General features: G+C 42.8%; 1 non-coding gene across 1 annotated transcript; it reads left to right on the top strand.

Moving 5' to 3' along the window:
* The first annotated feature begins 16,807 nt into the window (after positions 1 to 16,807).
* On the top strand, positions 16,808 to 16,915 carry LOC148546002 (small nucleolar RNA R71). The gene has a single exon (XR_015901179.1). It is a non-coding gene; the product is annotated as a small nucleolar RNA R71 (small nucleolar RNA).
* The last annotated feature ends 495 nt before the right edge of the window (positions 16,916 to 17,410 follow it).

The following is a 17,410-nucleotide window of genomic DNA, read 5'->3' as shown; positions in this document are numbered from 1 at the left end:
TTTGCTTCCTTACTTCTTTTGCCGTTTTGGCCTTCGATTTTTGATAATGTTCTGGTTTTGCTTGAATCCTCGTTTGAAAAACTTGAATCTTTTTGCATTTGTCGTGCCTGTTTGTCACCGTGTGTTCTGGAATTTCTTCATCTTCTGCATGATTGCTTTCGCTTAATGCTTTTAGGATTTTCGCATGCTATCGCCTTTTCTGTTTGTGCTTTTGATGGTGGTTTTCGCCTAATTCTGAGAAAGGTTGTGTCTTTGGTGGTTTTCTGTTTGGCATTGTTGACGTTGACAGTGCTTTCGCTGGTAGACTGTAAAAAGATAGTTGTTTTGATGACTTTTGCGTTTTTTAACTTGATGGATGAAATGCTTGCTGCTTTAGGTCTTCTTTCCGTGTTTTGAGAGATACTGGGGTGTAGGTTTTTCCTAGAAATCTTGCTTTGTTATTGCCTCCAAAGGATGCCCCAGGACTTTTTGGTTTTAGTCTTGGGGTTTTCCTTTTGTTTATCCGCCCGTCGAGATGTTTTGACCCGTGCCCGAGATGTTTTTTGAGTAATCCGCTCTTCTTTTCTTTTGTAGGATCTTAGTTGACCTCATGTCTTCCTGAAATAACGTCGTAGCGACGCCTTCCCAGGTCCCTGCGGGTATGGCCGATTGGGTGGACTCCATGGTTCTCATGTGTGTCTCGCTGGTTGACTCTGAGTTTTGTTCTCAGCTTAGGCAGTTTCACAGCGTCTGTAGTAACTCTGGTGATGAGAAGAATTACGAGCTTGTTCCTCCTTCCTCTGACGAGAGAGTCTGTTTCTTGACTCAAGTTGTTGACAATTGCCCTTTCTTTTATGCTTACGATTTTTTCTTTGGTCAACTCGGAGTTACTCTTCCCTTTACTCCATTTGAAATCGACCTGTTATGGTCTTGTAATGTTGCCCCTTCTCAACTTCACCCCAACTCCTGGGGTTTTATTAAAATCTTCCAATTGTTGTGTAATAGTTTTGGTATTCCTGCTTTCCAATCTCTCTTTTTCTATTTGTTTGTCTTGACTAAGCCTGGTGTGGTGAAAAAGAAGTCAGCTTGGGTCTCCTTCCGTTCTACCCAAGGAAAGAAAGTTTTTTCCATGTTTGACGAATCGTTTCGGGATTTTAAAAACTATTTTTTCAAGGTCCGAGCTGTTAAAGGATCTCGGCCCTTTTTCTTGGATGAAAATGATAAGCCCGCCTTTCCCCTAGAGTGGCAGAAGGATGTTAGGGTCTCTAGGTACTCTTGGGACATGTTGGATGAGGCTGAGCGAGCCTTTGTGACTGTTTTAGAGGAGCGTTGGGGTTAGCCTCCCCATCTTGACAAAAAGAAGTTTCTAACCAATCCTTCTCTTCTTCAAACTGAGCTGGGTATCTTGTGTTTCCTTTACTGTTTGCCTTATGATGCTTCTAGCTATTTTTTTGACTTGTTTGGTTTGTAGCTTGACTTCTATTTTATTTGCAGAGGCAATGAAGAACAATGAGTTTATGAAAGCTTTTAAAAGGGCACAGAAGGCGACTACTGCCAGGAATGTTGCCGCCCGGGCTGCTAGGGAGGGGTCCTCCCAGCCCCGTGAGAAGCCGGCCGTGCCGAGCTCTCCCGGGGTGAAGAAGGCAATCCCGATACCCCGGGTTCATTTGGTGGATCCTCCTTCTTCTTCTGTGGCTCCATCCGCCGCTCCTCCGAGTAAAAAGCAAAAGACTTCTGAGCCTTTCGACCTTAATGCTCCTGATTTCAACGCCATTGAGTTTATAGATCAACAAATTGGGCCATACGGTACCATTCCCATGGATGATGTGTCCATTCTCCATCATTTGGAATAATCATGTGAGGATGGCCTTTATGTCGGCTGCACTTCATCGCACTGCCCAGAATCTTCCTCTCCACGCTACCAAGGCGTTTATGGAGGAGGCGAAATGAGAGTTTGACCGGATGAAGGGTTTGAAGGAGGAGCTCGAGGTGAAGGTGGTCAAATTGGAGAAGGACCTCGAAAATGAGAAGGCGAGTTCTGAGGCGCTGGCTGCTTCCTTGAGGTTGGCTGAGGATGCGGCCATGATGCACAAGGACAGCTATGTGACTTCCTATAGGGAGGGGAGGCGCCTGAGGGAAGAGCTTGACAATGCCCGGGAGGATTATGCTGAGCTCCAAGGTCACCTTGTTGGCAGCGTAACTGCTGCTTACGAGAACTTGAAAGAACAAGTCCGAATTATTGCTCCCGAGGCCGATCTTACCCTTTTTAGCTTGGATAATGTTGTCAGAGATGGCAAGATTGTCCCTGACGATGAGGGTGATGATGATGAAGTTGTTCCTCCCCTTGTGTCTTCCACCAAAGCGCCGACTTCTTCCGTTCCTCCTGTTGTGCCTGACCTGGATTGCCAGGTCCTGAATCGGGAGGATGGGACTGTTGATGCGGTGTCGATTCAAGCTCACCCTCCTTCTCCTGGTCCTGATGTCACCAAGAAAGCTCATGATGCTGCCGAGAAAACTTCTGATGTTTGTTGATTGTAGTTGGCCCGGCTTGTGGGCATTTTTTGGAACTTTATTAAGATGTTAACTTTTTAGTTGCTTTTCTAACAACTTTTTATTTTTTTAAAAAACAGACAAGTAGCTTGCTACCCTTTGGGTAGTCAGTGTTGGTGGCCCTTCAAGGCCTTTATAACTTTATATAAAATCTGCTGATGTTGAACTCTCTCAATTCGAACTTCTTGAGTTTTCGACTCTTTGTAGCTGTAGGTGTCCAAAGTCGTTTTCTTGCTTTATATGTGTTCTTTAGTACTTTGTAACCGACTTCTTTGCGTTGGTCCCCTGATAGACTCCTTTTTGTAATCCTCTTTCTTGGACCTTCGTGAGGTCTCTTTCAGGGATTACTTGGATTTTTGTAGTGGATCGACTTCGTTGTTGTTTCTGTAATCCTCTTTCTTGGACCTTTGTCGGGTCTCTTTCAGGGATTACTTTTATAACTTGTCCTTTGTAGGGGACCAACTTCGTTAGGTCGATCTCTTCTAAGTTATTTCGTAATCCTCTTTCTTGGACCTTTCTTAGGTCTCTTTTAGGGATTACTTTTATAACTTGTCTTTGTAGGGGACCGACTTCGTTAGGTCGATCTCTTCTAAGTTATTTCGTAATCCTCTTTCTTGGACCTTTGTTAGGTCTCTTTCAGGGATTACTTTTATAACTTGTCATTTGTAGGAGGTCGACTTCGTTAGGTCGACCTCTTCCTAGGTTATTTCTGTAATCCTCTTTTTTGGACCTTTGTCGGGTCTCTTTCAGGGATTACTTTTATAACCTTTTTATCTTGGGCTGACTTTGCTAGGTCGAGCCCTTCTAAGTTAAAGTAATCCTCTTTAATAGGGTTGGCCAGACCTCTTTCCAGGGTTTACTTGTAACTTGGGTTGACTTGGTCCGACTTCTGAACGCCGGCCAGTCTTTAAGTTATTTTATTAGCTATCCGTAAGACCTCGTCAGGTTCTTTTTTAGATTGCTTTCTATAACTTCTTACATTATTCTGTGTTCATCTTTACCGATTTGTAGAAAGTGGTTGGCATCTCTAGTTCGTCCTTTGGGTGAATCGCGTTTTCACCTTTATCGGACGACTCATCTTTGGGTGAATCGCGTTTTCACTTTCTACCGACCTGTAGCTTTATAATCGGACGATGAATACTTCAGATTAATGCATCTTGAAATCTTTGTAGAATACCTAGATAAATTTTATTCAAAGAAAATGCAAATATATACATGTGGGAATTTTCTCATCTTCTTAAGTTGGGTATGATCTATGTCTCAACCTGGTGCCTCATTAAAAAACCTTTTCAGGAAAAAGAGCGCATCCACTGGTGAGATCCTTTACCTCTTCTAACTGTAGTACCTTCTTAGGTTGAAGGCGTGCCATGATCTTGGAAGCTCCCGTCCGTCGAGTTCGGACACTCTGTAGTAGCCCTTCCCGAGTACTTCTATGACTCGGTATGGTCCTTTCCAATTGGCTGCCAGCTTTCCCTCTCCGAGTCGAGTTTTTCCGATGTCGTTTCGGATTAAGATGAGGTTGTTTTCAGCGAAACTTCTTAGTACTACCCTTTGGTTATATCTAGAAGCCATTCGGCATTTTAGCGCTTCTTCTCTGATCCGAGCTCTTTCCTGAACCTCTGGTAGTAGGTCGAGTTCTTCCCTCTGGAGTTGGGAGTTTGCTCTCTCATTATAATGGACTGCCTATGTGATCCTTCCTCAATTTCTACTGGAATCATTGCCTCCGTTCCGTATGTTAGCCGGAATGGGGATTCCTTTGTGGTGGAATGTGGCGTCGTTCGATATGCCCATAGGAATTGTGGGAGTTTCTCTGCCCAGGCTCCCTTCGCATCCTGCAGTCTCCGTTTTAACCCTGCCAATATGACTTTGTTGGCGGCTTTGGCCTGTCCGTTAGCTTAGGGGTGTTCGACAGAGGTGTACTGGTGCTTTATATTCAAGTCGGCTACTAATTTTCTGAAGCCCGCATCTGTGAATTGGGTGCCATTGTCTGTAGTTATTGAGTACGGGACCCCAAATCTTGTGACAATGTTTCTGTATAAGAATTTTCGGCTTCTTTGGGCAGTGGCATTGGCTAATGGTTCTGCTTCGATCCACTTTGTAAAGTAATCTACCCCTACTATGAGGAATTTAACTTGTCCTGATCCCTGGGGAAAGGGGCCGAGAAGGTCGAGTCCCCATTTCGCAAAAGGCCAAGGCGCAGTCACGCTGATAAGTTCTTCTGGCGGGGCGATGTGGAAATTGGCATGTTTCTGACATGGTGGACATGTCTATACGAATTCTGTAGATTCTTTCTGTAAAGTTGGCCAGTAAAACCCTGCCCGGAGTATCTTTTTGGCAAGAGCCCGTGCTCCGAGTTGATTACCGCAAATGCCGCTGTGTACCTCTTCTAGCACTTCCCTGGTGTGGGAGGTCGGTACGCACTTTAGTAATGGTACCGAGATCCCTCTTTTGTACAGGATGTTGTTTATGATGGTGTAGTATTGTGCCTCCCTTTTTAGCTTCTTTGCTTCCTTTTCTTCTGCGGGGAGCGTTCCTTTTTTGAGGTAGTTAATTATGGGGATCATCCATCCTTGGTCCTGGCCTGTTATAGTTAGGACTTTTTTTGTTTCCGAGATTGATGGGTTCTGTAGCATTTCCTGGATGAGGCTTCTATTATTGCCCCCTGGTTTGGTGTTGGCCAGTTTTGAGAGTGCGTCAGCTCGAGCATTTTGCTCACGGGGTATATGGCAGATCTTGTATTCCCCGATTTGTTCGAGCTGTTGCTTGGTCTTATCCAGATATCTTTTCATGGTGGGATCTTTGGCTTGATAGCTCCCTGCTATCTGTGATGTGACCACCTGCGAATCACTATAAATGTTAAGTTTTCGAGCTCCCACCTCTTCAGCCAGTTTTAGACCAGTTAGCAATGCTTCGTATTCCACTTGGTTATTTGAAGCCGGAAATCCGAACTTGAGGGAGAGATCAACTTGGGTTCCCTGGTTGCTTTCTATTATAACTCCTGCGCCACTTCCCATTTTATTTGAAGAACCATCCACATACAGATTCCACTCTATGGGGGCTTCTAGGGAATCTGTGAATTCGGCGATAAAATCGGCCAGGTATTGTGATTTGATGGCGGTCCGAGCTTCATATTGGAGGTCGAATTCTGACAGCTCGACTGCCCATTGTAGAATTCTGCCTGCTAAATCTGTTTTCTGTAGTATTCCCTTTAAGGGCTGATTAGTTCGAACTTTAATGGTGTGGGCCTGGAAGTAGGGGCGGAGTCGCCGAGATGTTAAAACGAGAGTGTAAGCAAATTTTTCTTTTTTCTGATAGTTCAGCTCGGATCCCTGCAGTGCTTTGCTAATGAAGTAGACGGGTTGTTGCCCGTTTTTGCTTTCTCGGACCAGTGCTGCCACTACTGCCTTGTCTCCTACTGCGAGATATAGTATGAGTGGTTCTCCTTCTTGAGGTCGGGATAGGATAGGTGGCTGTCCTAAGAACTTCTTAAAGTCTTGGAACGCTTGTTCGCATTCTGTCGTCCACTCGAACTGTTTTCCCTTTCTTAAAGTAGCATAGAAGGGGAGAGATCTTATTGCAGCTCCTGCTAAGAATCGGGATAGGGCGGCCAACCTCCCGTTGAGTTGTTGTACTTCTTTTACGCAGGTTGGGCTTTTCATGTTGAGTATGGCCTGGCATTTATCTGGATTTGCTTCGATTCCTCTTTGTGTGAGCATGAAGCCCAAGAATTTGCCTGCTTCTACCGCAAAGGTGCATTTTGTGGGATTGAGTCGCATATCATGCTTCCGGATGGTGTCGAACACCTGGGCTAGGTCAGTCAACAGTGTCTGCTCGCTTTTTGTTTTAATTAGCATGTCGTCCACATAAACTTCCATGATTTTCCCGATGTGATCCGAGAAGACTTTATTCATCAATCTTTGATAAGTGGCTCCTGTGTTCTTAAGGCCGAAAGGCATTACGATGTAGCAGTAGTTCGCCTTTGGCGTTAAAAATGAGGTATTTTCCTGGTCTGGTGGGTACATGGGGATTTGGTTGTATCCTGAATACGCATCCATAAATGAGAGATATTTATATCCAGAGGAAGCATCTACCAGGGCGTCAATACTCGGGAGTGGGTATGGATCTTTTGGGCAAGCTTTGTTGAGATCTGTGTAATCGGTGCACATTCGCCACTTCCCATTTGATTTTTTCACCAAAACGACGTTGGCTAGCCATAGTGGGTATTTGACTTCTCTTATAAATCCGGCTTCCAGCAGTGTCTGCACTTGCTCTTCCACAGCTTGGGATCGCTCTGGCCCAAGTTTTCTTCGTCTCTGTTGGACTGGTCGAGATCCTGGATAAACTGCTAATTTATGACACATTAGTTTAGGGTCTATGCCTGGCATGTCTGCGGCTTTCCATGCAAAAAAGTCGGCATTGTCTCGCAAAAATTGTATTAGCAGTTCTTTTGAATCTCCTTTGAGGATTGTGCCGATATTAGTTGTTTTTTCTGAGGTGTCCCCGATCTGAATTTTTTCTATCTCACCCTCTGGTTGGGGGCAAAACTCTTCTCGTCGTTGAACTCCGCCCAGCTCGATTGTGTGGAACTCTTCTCCTTTACCCCTGAGGTTGAGGCTCTCGTTGTAACAGCGACGCGCCATCCTCTAGTCTGCTTTTATCGTGGCTATCCCTTTTGGAGTTGGGAATTTCATGCATAGTTGTGGGGTTGAGACTATTGCACCAAGTTGGTTGAGCGTGGTCCGGCCTATGAGAGCGTTGTAGGCTGAGCTTACGTCGACTACAATGTAGTCTATTTTTAGGGTCCTGGATTGGTCTCCCTTTCCAAAGGTTGTATGCAGTGGTATGTATCCTAGTGGCCGAACCGGAGTGTCTCCTAGTCCGAACAAACTGTTTGGATATGCTTTAAGTTCTTTTTCTTCTAAGCCAAGTTTATCAAAGGCTGTTTTGAATAAGATGTCGGCAGAACTCCCTTAATCTATTAACGTCCGATGTAGGTTGGCGTTTGCCAATATGATAGTGATAACCATGGGATCGTCGTGTCCTGTAATGATGCCGGTTGCGTCCTCTTTAGTGAACGTTATCGTTGGGATGTTGAGTGTTTCTTCCTCTCCTTCGACATGGTATATTTCTTTGAGGTATCTCTTACGAGAGGATTTGGAGATCCCTCCTGCTGCAAAGCCGCCATGTATCATGTGGACATGTCTTTCTGGCGTCCGAGGTGATCGTTCCGCTCGTTCAATGTCATCCTCCCTTCATCTCTTTCTTTACTCGTCATCTCGGGTGGCCAGGAATCGATCTAGTTTTCCTTCCCTCACCAATTTTTCTATGATGTGTTTCAAGTCGAAGTATTCGTTAGTGGAGTATCCCCGGACCCGATGATATTCACAATACTCCTTTCGGTTTCCTCCTCCCTTCTTGCCTTTGAGTGGCCGTGCTGGGGGAATTTTTTCCGTATGGCAGACTTCTTTGTATATTTCGACCAAGGATGCCCTAAGAGGAGTATAGTTATGGTACTTCTTAATTTTCTCCACTTGTCTGTCGTCTTTTCTTTTGGATTCCTTGTCTCTGTCACGGTAGGAAGCTCCCGATTTCGAGGATTCTCCTAATCGAGCGTTTTCTTCCATATTGATGTATTTTTCTGCTCACTCCTATACTTCGTCGAGGGTAGTCGGGTACTTTTTTGATATAGATTGGCTAAAAGGTCCCTCTCGTAGGCCATTGATGAGTCCTATGATTGCGGCCTCCGTGGGTAAACTTTGTATGTCCATGCAGGTTTTGTTGAATCTTTCCATGTAGTTGCGAAGGCTCTCCCGATCTCCTTGTTTGACTCCTAATAAACTGGGGGCGTGCTTAGCTTTATCTTTTTGAATGGAAAATCTGGCTAGGAATTTCTTAGCTAAGTCGTCGAAATTTGAGATAGATTTTGGGGGTAAGTTGTCGAACCACCGAATAGCTATCTTTGTGAGAGTTGTTGGGAAGGCTTTACAGTGAACAGCATTTGGGGGGTCAGTGAGGTACATTCTGCTTCTGAAGTTACTGAGATGGTGGTTGGGATCCGTGGTGCTGTCATATAGAGCCATATCCGGGAGTTTGAAGTCTTTTGGAATTTTGGTTTTCATGATTTCCCTAGTGAAGGGGTCTTGCTCTTTGTGTGAATTCTCTTCGAGATTAGCGCGAGGGGCTTTTGATTTGAGATCGGCTTCCAATTGCTGCAGTTTTTCTTCCAACTCCTGACGTCGCCGCATCTCTCTTTGTAGATTTCTTCCGATTTCCCTTTGTTGGTGGGTTTCTTTTTCCAGTTGTTTTAGGCGATCTAGGAGTGCTTCTATGGCTCCTGAATTTGGTGAGTCTTTGTCTTGGTTGGTCTCCGGAGTGTCTTGTAGAGTAACGTTCGCGTTTTTGTGCGGTGTTCGATCCTCCAGACCTGAATCGTGATCGTTGTCATGGTTGTCTGCCATGATGATGGGATGACTTCCAGGTTCCCCGGCAACGGCGCCAATGTTCCGAGGGTTACCTGAAACTGTAGGTCGATCTCGGATGAGATCTTCAGTACTGGTCGGAGATGACGTGTCTGGCTGGCTGGTGGCAGCCGGAACTGTTGTGTCCGACTTGTTGGACTGGCTGCACTGCTGATCCTTGGCCACCGGAGGGTGGGGGGGTACCTGCAAGAGACTCCGATGCTTAAGTTAGCATGGGTATTAAACAGGTTTTTAGTAGAATCAGAGTATGAGTTATACCTGGGTGCTCCAGTGTATTTATAGTAGAGTGGGCTGACCTTTCTAGATAAGATAAGTTAGTTATCTTATCTTATCATTATCTTTGAGTTGAGGTCAGCATATCTTCAAGGGAACCGCCCTTATCTCTATAGGCTCGGACGGCATGTGGATTTGGGTCGTGTTCCTCTATTTGGGCCCTTTGTTGGGCTCTCCTGTCGATTTGGCCAACCTCTTCGAGAAGAGGTCGACTAGCCTGACCTGAAGAGGTCGGTCGCTTTGTCGCCAATCATCCCAGGTCGGGTAACTCGACCCAGGGTATGAACACTTTTCCTTCCTTATTATGTGATATATGTGAAATACATGCTTCCTATGCTTTGAAATTATTTATTTTAATCACCCTTTATTACCATTCGATGCCGTGATTTGTGTGTTAAGAAGTTTCAGATCTTCTAAGGCAGGAATGACTTAAAGGATGGAAAGGAAACATACAAAAATGGAAGGAAAGCACAAATTGGAGTTTTTGAAGAAACTGGCAGCGACTCGAATGCATGGACGACGCGACCGCATGCCTAGCGCGAAAAGACAGCGATGCGAACGCGTGATTGACGTGGACGCGTGCCATGAGCATAACACAGATGACGCGTACGCATGACCGAAGCGAACGCGTGACAAGGAAAACTCCAGATGATGCGACCGCGTGACCCACGTGGACGCGTGACAGACGCCACGCACCAGAAATTACAGAAAACACTCCCAGCGATTTCTGAATCCCTTTTTGGCCCAGATCCAAGTCCAGAAGGCATAGATTATAGGTTATAAAGTGGGGGAATGCATCCATTGAGGGAGAGCTCTAAAATTATTCACTTTTCATAGTTTAGATGTAGTTTTTAGAGAGAGAGGTTCCCTCCTCTCTCTTAGGTTTTAGGATTAGGATTTCTTATTATTTCAATTTAGTATTCCAACTCCTTATCAGGTTCAACATTTCTTTACTTTATATTTCTCTCTTATTTTCAGATACTTTAATGCTTTCCTTTAATTACTTTTGTTGCCAAATTGGCTTACGAACCATTCATGTTTAGATTTGGTTTTCTATTTAATATAATTTGAGGTATTTCAGAATTATGATTGCTTTCATTTATTTCTATTAATAATATATATTTTTTTCCTTTTGGCTTTAGTTGATTAATTGGTAACTCTTGAGTTGTCAAACTCATTGTGACTGATAATTGTTATTTTCGCCAATTGAATTAAACTCCAATAACTCTAGTCCTTTCTTAGGAATTGACTAGGACCTGAGGATCAAACTAACTGGTCCACTTGACCTTCCTTTGCTTTAGTAAAGGATAACTAAGTGGGATTAAGACTCAATTCTCATCACCATTGATAAGAATAACTAGGATAGGACTTCCAAATTCTCATACCTTGCCAAGAGTTTATTTTACAGTTATTTATTTATTTTACTTGTCATTTAAATTATTCGTTCCTTACTTTCAAAACCCCCACTTTACAAAACTCATAACCAGTAATAAGAACACCTCCCTGCAGTTCCTTGAGAAGAAGACCCAAGAGTATATTTTACAGTTATTTATTTATTATACCTGCAATGAGGATTTATCTGCGAATTTCTAGACCACGCAAAAGTTCTCTCTTCGAAATGGCGCCGTTGCCGGGGAGCTGCAAACGTGTGCCTTATTATTGGTTATTGCAAACGTTTTTCTTTTAATTGTTTATTTGTTTTGTTTTTCCCTTTTTATTTTTATTAGCTACTACGAACTCTCACCCATCTCGCTTTGAGTTTGGTTCTAATATTGTTGAAGGGAATAAAAGATATAACAGGAATATGCATCAAGGTCTACGCAATCAAAGATGGATGGAGTAAAGAGGATTTGATCAACCCTTTAGGCAACAACACCCTCCAAGATATCATGGACAAAGACTATTCTACAATGCATACCAAGCTGATAGATATGGTGGATGGTGTGCGAAATCGTGATCATTCCATTCCTTGGTAACGGCGCTAAAATCTCAAAACGCACGTTCATGATCTTATATCTGTTTCACAACTTCGTACAACTAACCAGCAAGTGCACTGGGTCATCCAAGTAATAAACCTTACGTGAGTAAGGGTCGATCCCACGGAGATTGTCGGCTTGAAGAAAGCTATGGTCACCTTGTAAATCTCAGTCAGGGGAATTAAATTGTATTAAGAAATTATAGTGGATGAAAATTAAATAAAATATAAAATAGGATAGTGGTACTTATGTAATTCATTGGTGAGAATATCAGATAAGCGTATAGAGATGCTTTCGTTCCTCTGATCTCTGCTTTCCTGCTGTCTTCATCCAATCCTTCCTACTCCTTTCCATGGCAAGCTTTATGTAGGGCATCACCGTTGTCAATGGCTACATCCCATCCTCCTGTGAAAATGGTCCAATGCGCTGTCACTGCATGGCTAATCATCTGTCGGTTCTCGATCATACTGGAATAGGATTTACTATCCTTTTGCATCTGTCACTACGCCCAGCACTCGCGAGTTTGAAGCTCGTCACAGCCATCCCTTCCCAGATCCTACTCAGAATACCACAGACAAGGTTTAGACTTTTCGGATCTCAGGAATGGCCATCCATGGGTTCTAACTTATACCACGAAGACGCTAATAACTCGGACTCGGTCCCCTGTATTAGATATCCAAGAGATATCCATTCAATCGAAGGTAGAACGGAAGTGGTTGTCAGGCACGCGTTCATAGGGGAATGATGATGACTTTGTCATGATCATCACATTCATGTTGAAGTGCGAATGAATATCTTAGAAGCGGAATAAATTGAATTGAATAGAAAAATAGTAGTACTTTGCATTAATCTATGAGGAACAGCAGAGCTCCACACCTTAATCTATGGTGTGTAGAAACTCTACCGTTAAAAAATACATAAGTAAAAGGTTCAGGCATGGCCGAATGGCCAGCCCTCACAAAAGTCTAAGATAGCATAAAACTAATCAAAGATCCCCTAACATGATAGTAAAAAGTTCTATTTATACTAAACTAGTTACTAGTGTTTATAGAAATGAGTAAATGATGCAGAAATCCACTTCCGGGGCCCACTTGGTGTGTGCTTGGTCTGAGCTTGAAGTTTACACGTGGAGAGGTCATTCTTGGAGTTGAACGCCAGTTTGTAACGTGTTTCTGGCGTTGAACTCCACTTTGCAACTTGTTTCTGGCGCTGAACGCCAGATTGCAGCATGGAACTGTCGTTGAACGCCAGTTTACGTCGTCAATCCTTATTCAAAGTATGGACTATTAGAAAGCCTGGATGTTTACTTTCGAACGCAATTAGAAGCGTGCCATTTGGAGTTCTGTAGCTCCAGAAAATCCACTTTGAGTGCAGAGAGGTCAGAATCCAACAGCATCTGCAGTCCTTCTTCAACCTCTGAATCTGATTTTTGCTCAGGTCCCTCAATTTCAGCCAGAAAATACTTAAAATCACAGAAAAATACACAAACTCATAGTAAAGTCTAGAAATGTGATTATTAATTAAAAACTAATAAAAATATACTAAAAACTAACTAAATCATACTGAAAACTATGTAGAAACAATGCCAAAAAGCATATAAATTATCCGCTCATAACAACACCAAACTTAAATTGTTGCTTGTCCCCAAGTAACTAAAAATAAAATAGGATAAAAAGAAGAGAATATACTATAAATTCCAAACTATCAATGAAACATAGCTCTAATCAGATGAGCGGGACTTGTAGCTTTTTGCCTCTTGAATAGTTTTGGCATATCACTTTATCCATTGAAGTTCAAAATGATTGGCATCTATAGGAACTCAGAGTTCAGATAGTGTTATTGATTCTCCTAGTTCAGTATGTTGATTCTTGAACACAGCTACTTTATGAGTCTTGGCCGTGGCCCTAAGCACTTTGTTTTCCAGTATTACCACCGGATACATAAGTGCCACAGACACATAACTGGGTGAACCTTTTCAGATTGTGACTCAGCTTTGCTAAAGTCCCCAATTAGAGGTGTCCAAGGTTCTTAAGCACACTCTTCTTTTGCTTTGGACCTTGACTTTAACCGCTCAGTCTCAAGTTTTCACTTGACACCTTCACGCCACAAGCACATGGTTAGGGACAGCTTAGTTTAGCCGCTTAGGCCAGGATTTTATTCCTTTAGGCCCTCCTATCCACTGATGCTCAAAGCCTTGGATCCTTTTTATTTACCCTTGCCTTTTGGTTTTAAGGGCTACTGGCTTTTTGCTCTTGCCTTTTGGTTTTAAGAGCTTTTGGCTTTTTCTGCTTGCTTGTTCTTTTTTTTTCGCTATTTTTTCTGCAAGCTTTGTATTCACTGCTTTTTCTTTCTTCAAGAATCATTTTTATGATTTTTCAGATTATCAAATAACATGTCTCCTTGTCATCATTCTTTCAAGAGCCAACATATTTAACATTCTTAAACATCAAATTCAAAAGACATATGCACTGTTCAAGCATTCATTCAGAAAACAAAAAGTATTGTCACCACATCAAAATAATTAAACTAGTTTCAAGGATGAATTCGAAACCATGTACTTCTTGTTCTTTTGTAATTAAAACATTTTTCATTCAAGAGAGGTGATGAATTCATAGGACATTCATAACTTTAAGGCATAGACACTTAAATACTAGTGATCATGAAGACAAAAACATAAACAAACATAAAGCATAAAAATCGAAAAACAGGGAAATAAATAAACAAGGAGATTAAGGAATGAGTCCACCTTAGTGAGGGTGGCGTCTTCCTCTTCTTGAAGAACCAATGGTGCTTTTGAGCTCCTCTATGTCTCTTCCTTGTCTTTCTTGCTCCTCCCTCATAGCTCTTTGATCTTCTCTAATTTCATGGAGGATGATGGAGTACTCTTGATGTTCCACCCTTAGTTGCTCCCAATAATTGTGTGGAGGAAAATGTATCCCCTGAGGTATCTCAGGGATCTCTTGATTTGCAGTCAAATGTTCTACCACTGAGCTATAGACCCTTTAGATGAATCTCTCCATCTCCTATAACTTGGAGGTGGAAGCTTTTGTCTTTCCTTTCCTCTTTCTAGAGGTTTCTCTGGCCTTAGGTGCCATCAATAGTTATGGAAAAACAAAAAAAGCTATGCTTTTACCACACTAAACTTAGAATGTTGCTTGCCCTCGAGCAAAAGAAGAAAGAATAGAAGAAGAAGAAGAAGATATGGATGTGAGTGGTGAAGAGGTGATGGGAAAGAGTGATTGAGTTGATTGGTGAGGGGTATTTGGGGAAGAGTGATATGAAAAGGTGTGAAGAGGAGAGAAGAAAGGTAAGTGGAGATCCTGTGGGGTCCACAGATCCTGAGGTGTTTGAGGATTTCTCATCCCTTCACCTTTGAGGCGTGTAAAACGCCCTATATATGCAATCCTGGTGTTTAACGCCAGACTGCAGCATGTTTCTGGCGTTAAACGCCACTTCCATGCTTGTTTTGGGCGTTCAACGCCAGTCTGCAGCATGTTTCTGACGTTGAACGCCAGTTTTCCTTTGGGGTGCATTCCTGGCATTTAAACGCCAGAATGCTGCTTGTTTCTGGCGTTTAACGCCAGTTTCATGCTCTGTTCTGGCATTAAACGCCAGCCAGATGCTCCTTACTGGCGTTTAAACGCCAGTAAGCCCTTCCTCTAGGGTGTTCTGTTTTCAATGCTGTTTTTCATTCTGTTTTTTTATTTTTCAGTAGTTTTTGTAACTCCACATGATCATCAACCTAATAAAACATGAAATAACAAAGAGAAAATAAAATAAAAATGATTAAATAACATTGGATTGCCTCCCAACAAGCGCTTCTTTAATGTCAATAGCTTGACAGTGGGCTCTCATGGAGCCTCACAGATAATCAGAGCAAGGTTGGAACCTCCCAACACCAAACTTAGAGTTTGGTTGTGGGGGTTCAACACCAAACTTAGAGTTTGGTTGTGGCCTCCCAACACCAAACTTGGAGTTTGACTGTGGGGGCTTTGGTTGACTCTGCAGTGAGAGAAGCTTTTCATGCTTCCTCTCCATGGTTACAGAAGGAGATCGTTGAGTTTTAAACACAAGGTTATCCTCATTTAGTTGAAGGATCAATTTTCCTCTGTCTACATCAATCACAACTCTTACTGTGGCTAGGAAGGGTCTTCCTAGGATGATGGATTCATCCTCCTCCTTCCCAGTATCTAGGATTATGAAATCAGCAGGGATGTAAAGGTCTTCAACCTTTACTAACATGTCCTCTACTAGTCCATAAGCCTGCTTTCTTGAGTTGTCTGCCATCTCTAGTGAGATTCTGGCAGCTTGTACCTCAAAGATTCCCAGTTTCTCCATTACAGAGAGGGGCATGAGGTTTATCCCTGACCCAAGGTCATATAGAGCCTTCTCAAAGGTCATAGTGCCTATGGTACAAGGTATTAAGAACTTTCCAGGATCCTGTTTCTTCTGAGGCAATGTCAGTTGATCCAGATCACTTAGTTCATTGGTGAGCAAGGGAGGTTCTTCTTCCCAAGTCCCATTACCAAATAATTTGGCATTCAGCTTCATGATTGCACCAAGGTACTTGGTAACTTGCTCTTCAGTAACATCTTCACTCTCTTCAGAGGAAGAATACTCATCAGAGCTCATGAATGGCATAAGGAGGTTCAATGGAATCTCTATGGTCTCTAGATGAATCTCAGATTCCTTTGGTTCCTCAGAGGGAAACTCCTTATTGATCACTGGACGTCCCAGGAGGTCTTACTCACTGGGGTTCATGTCCTCTCCCTCCCTTGTAGGTTCGGCCATAATGATTAATTCAATGGCCTTGTACTCTCCTTTTGGATTTTCTTCTGTATTGCTTGGGAGAGTACTAGGAGGGATTTCGGTGATCCTTTTACTCAGCTGGCCCACTTGTGCTTCCAGATTTCTAATGGAAGACCTTGTTTCATTCATGAAACTTAAAGTGGCCTTAGATAGATCAGAGACTATGTTTGCTAAGCTAGATGGATCCTGCTCAGAACTCTCTGTCTTTCGCTGAGTAGATGATGGAAAAGGCTTGCTATTAAACCTGTTTCTTCCACCATTGTTAAAGCCTTGTTGAGGATTTTGTTGATCCTTCCATGAGAGATTTGGGTGATTTCTCCATGAGGGATTATAGGTATTTCCATAGGGTTCACCTATGTAATTCACCTCTGCTATTGCAGGGTTCTCAGGATCATAAGCTTCTTCCTCAGAAGATGCCTCTTGAGTACTATTGGATGCAGCTTGCATTCCATTCAGACTTTGAGAAATCATATTGACTTGCTGAGTCAATATTTTATTTTGAGCCAATATGGCATTCAGAGTATCAATTTCAAGAACTCCCTTCTTCTGAGGCATCCCATTACTCACAGGATTCCTCTCAGAAGTGTACATGAACTGGTTATTAGCAACCATGTCAACGAGTTCTTGAGCTTCTACAGGCGTTTTCTTTAGGTGAATGGATCCACCTACAGAAGTATCCAATAACATCTTAGCTAATTCAGACAGACCATCATAGAATATATCCAGGATGGTCCATTCTGAAAGCATGTCAGAAGGACACTTTTTGGTCAGTTGCTTATATCTCTCCCAAGCTTCATAAAGGGATTCAGCTTCTTTCTGTCTGAAGGTTTGAACATCAACTCTAAGCTTACTCAGCTTTTAAGGAGGAAAGAACTTGGCTAAGAAAGTCGTGACCAGCTTATCCCAAGAGTTCAGGCTATCTTTGGATTGAGAGTCTAACCACACTCTAGTTCTGTCTCTTACAGCAAACGGGAAAAGCATAAGCTTGTAGACCTTGGGATCAACCCCATTGGTCTTAACAGTATCACAGATCTGCAAGAATTTAGTTAAGAACTGAAAAGGATCTTCGGATGGAAGTCAACAAAACTTGCAGTTCTGCTGCATCAGAGAAACTAATTGAGGTTTCAGCTCAAAATTGTTTGCTCCAATGGCAGGAATGGAGATGCTTCTTCCATGTAAATTGGAATTAGGTGTAGTAAAGTCACCAAGTATCCTCCTTATATTATTGTTGTTAGGTTCGGCTGCCATCTCCTTTTCTTGTTCGAAAATTTCAGTAAGGTTGTCTCTGGATTGTTGTAATTTAGCTTCTCTTAGTTTCCTCTTCAGAGGCCTTTCAGGTTCTGG

Source organism: Arachis ipaensis, chromosome B9, assembly GCF_059453495.1.
Source record: "Arachis ipaensis isolate K30076 ecotype BB chromosome B9, ASM5945349v1, whole genome shotgun sequence".
NCBI classification, from domain to species: domain Eukaryota; kingdom Viridiplantae; phylum Streptophyta; class Magnoliopsida; order Fabales; family Fabaceae; genus Arachis; species Arachis ipaensis.
Note: the sequence above shows the minus strand (reverse complement) of the source record. Positions and strands in the feature narration are given on the sequence as shown.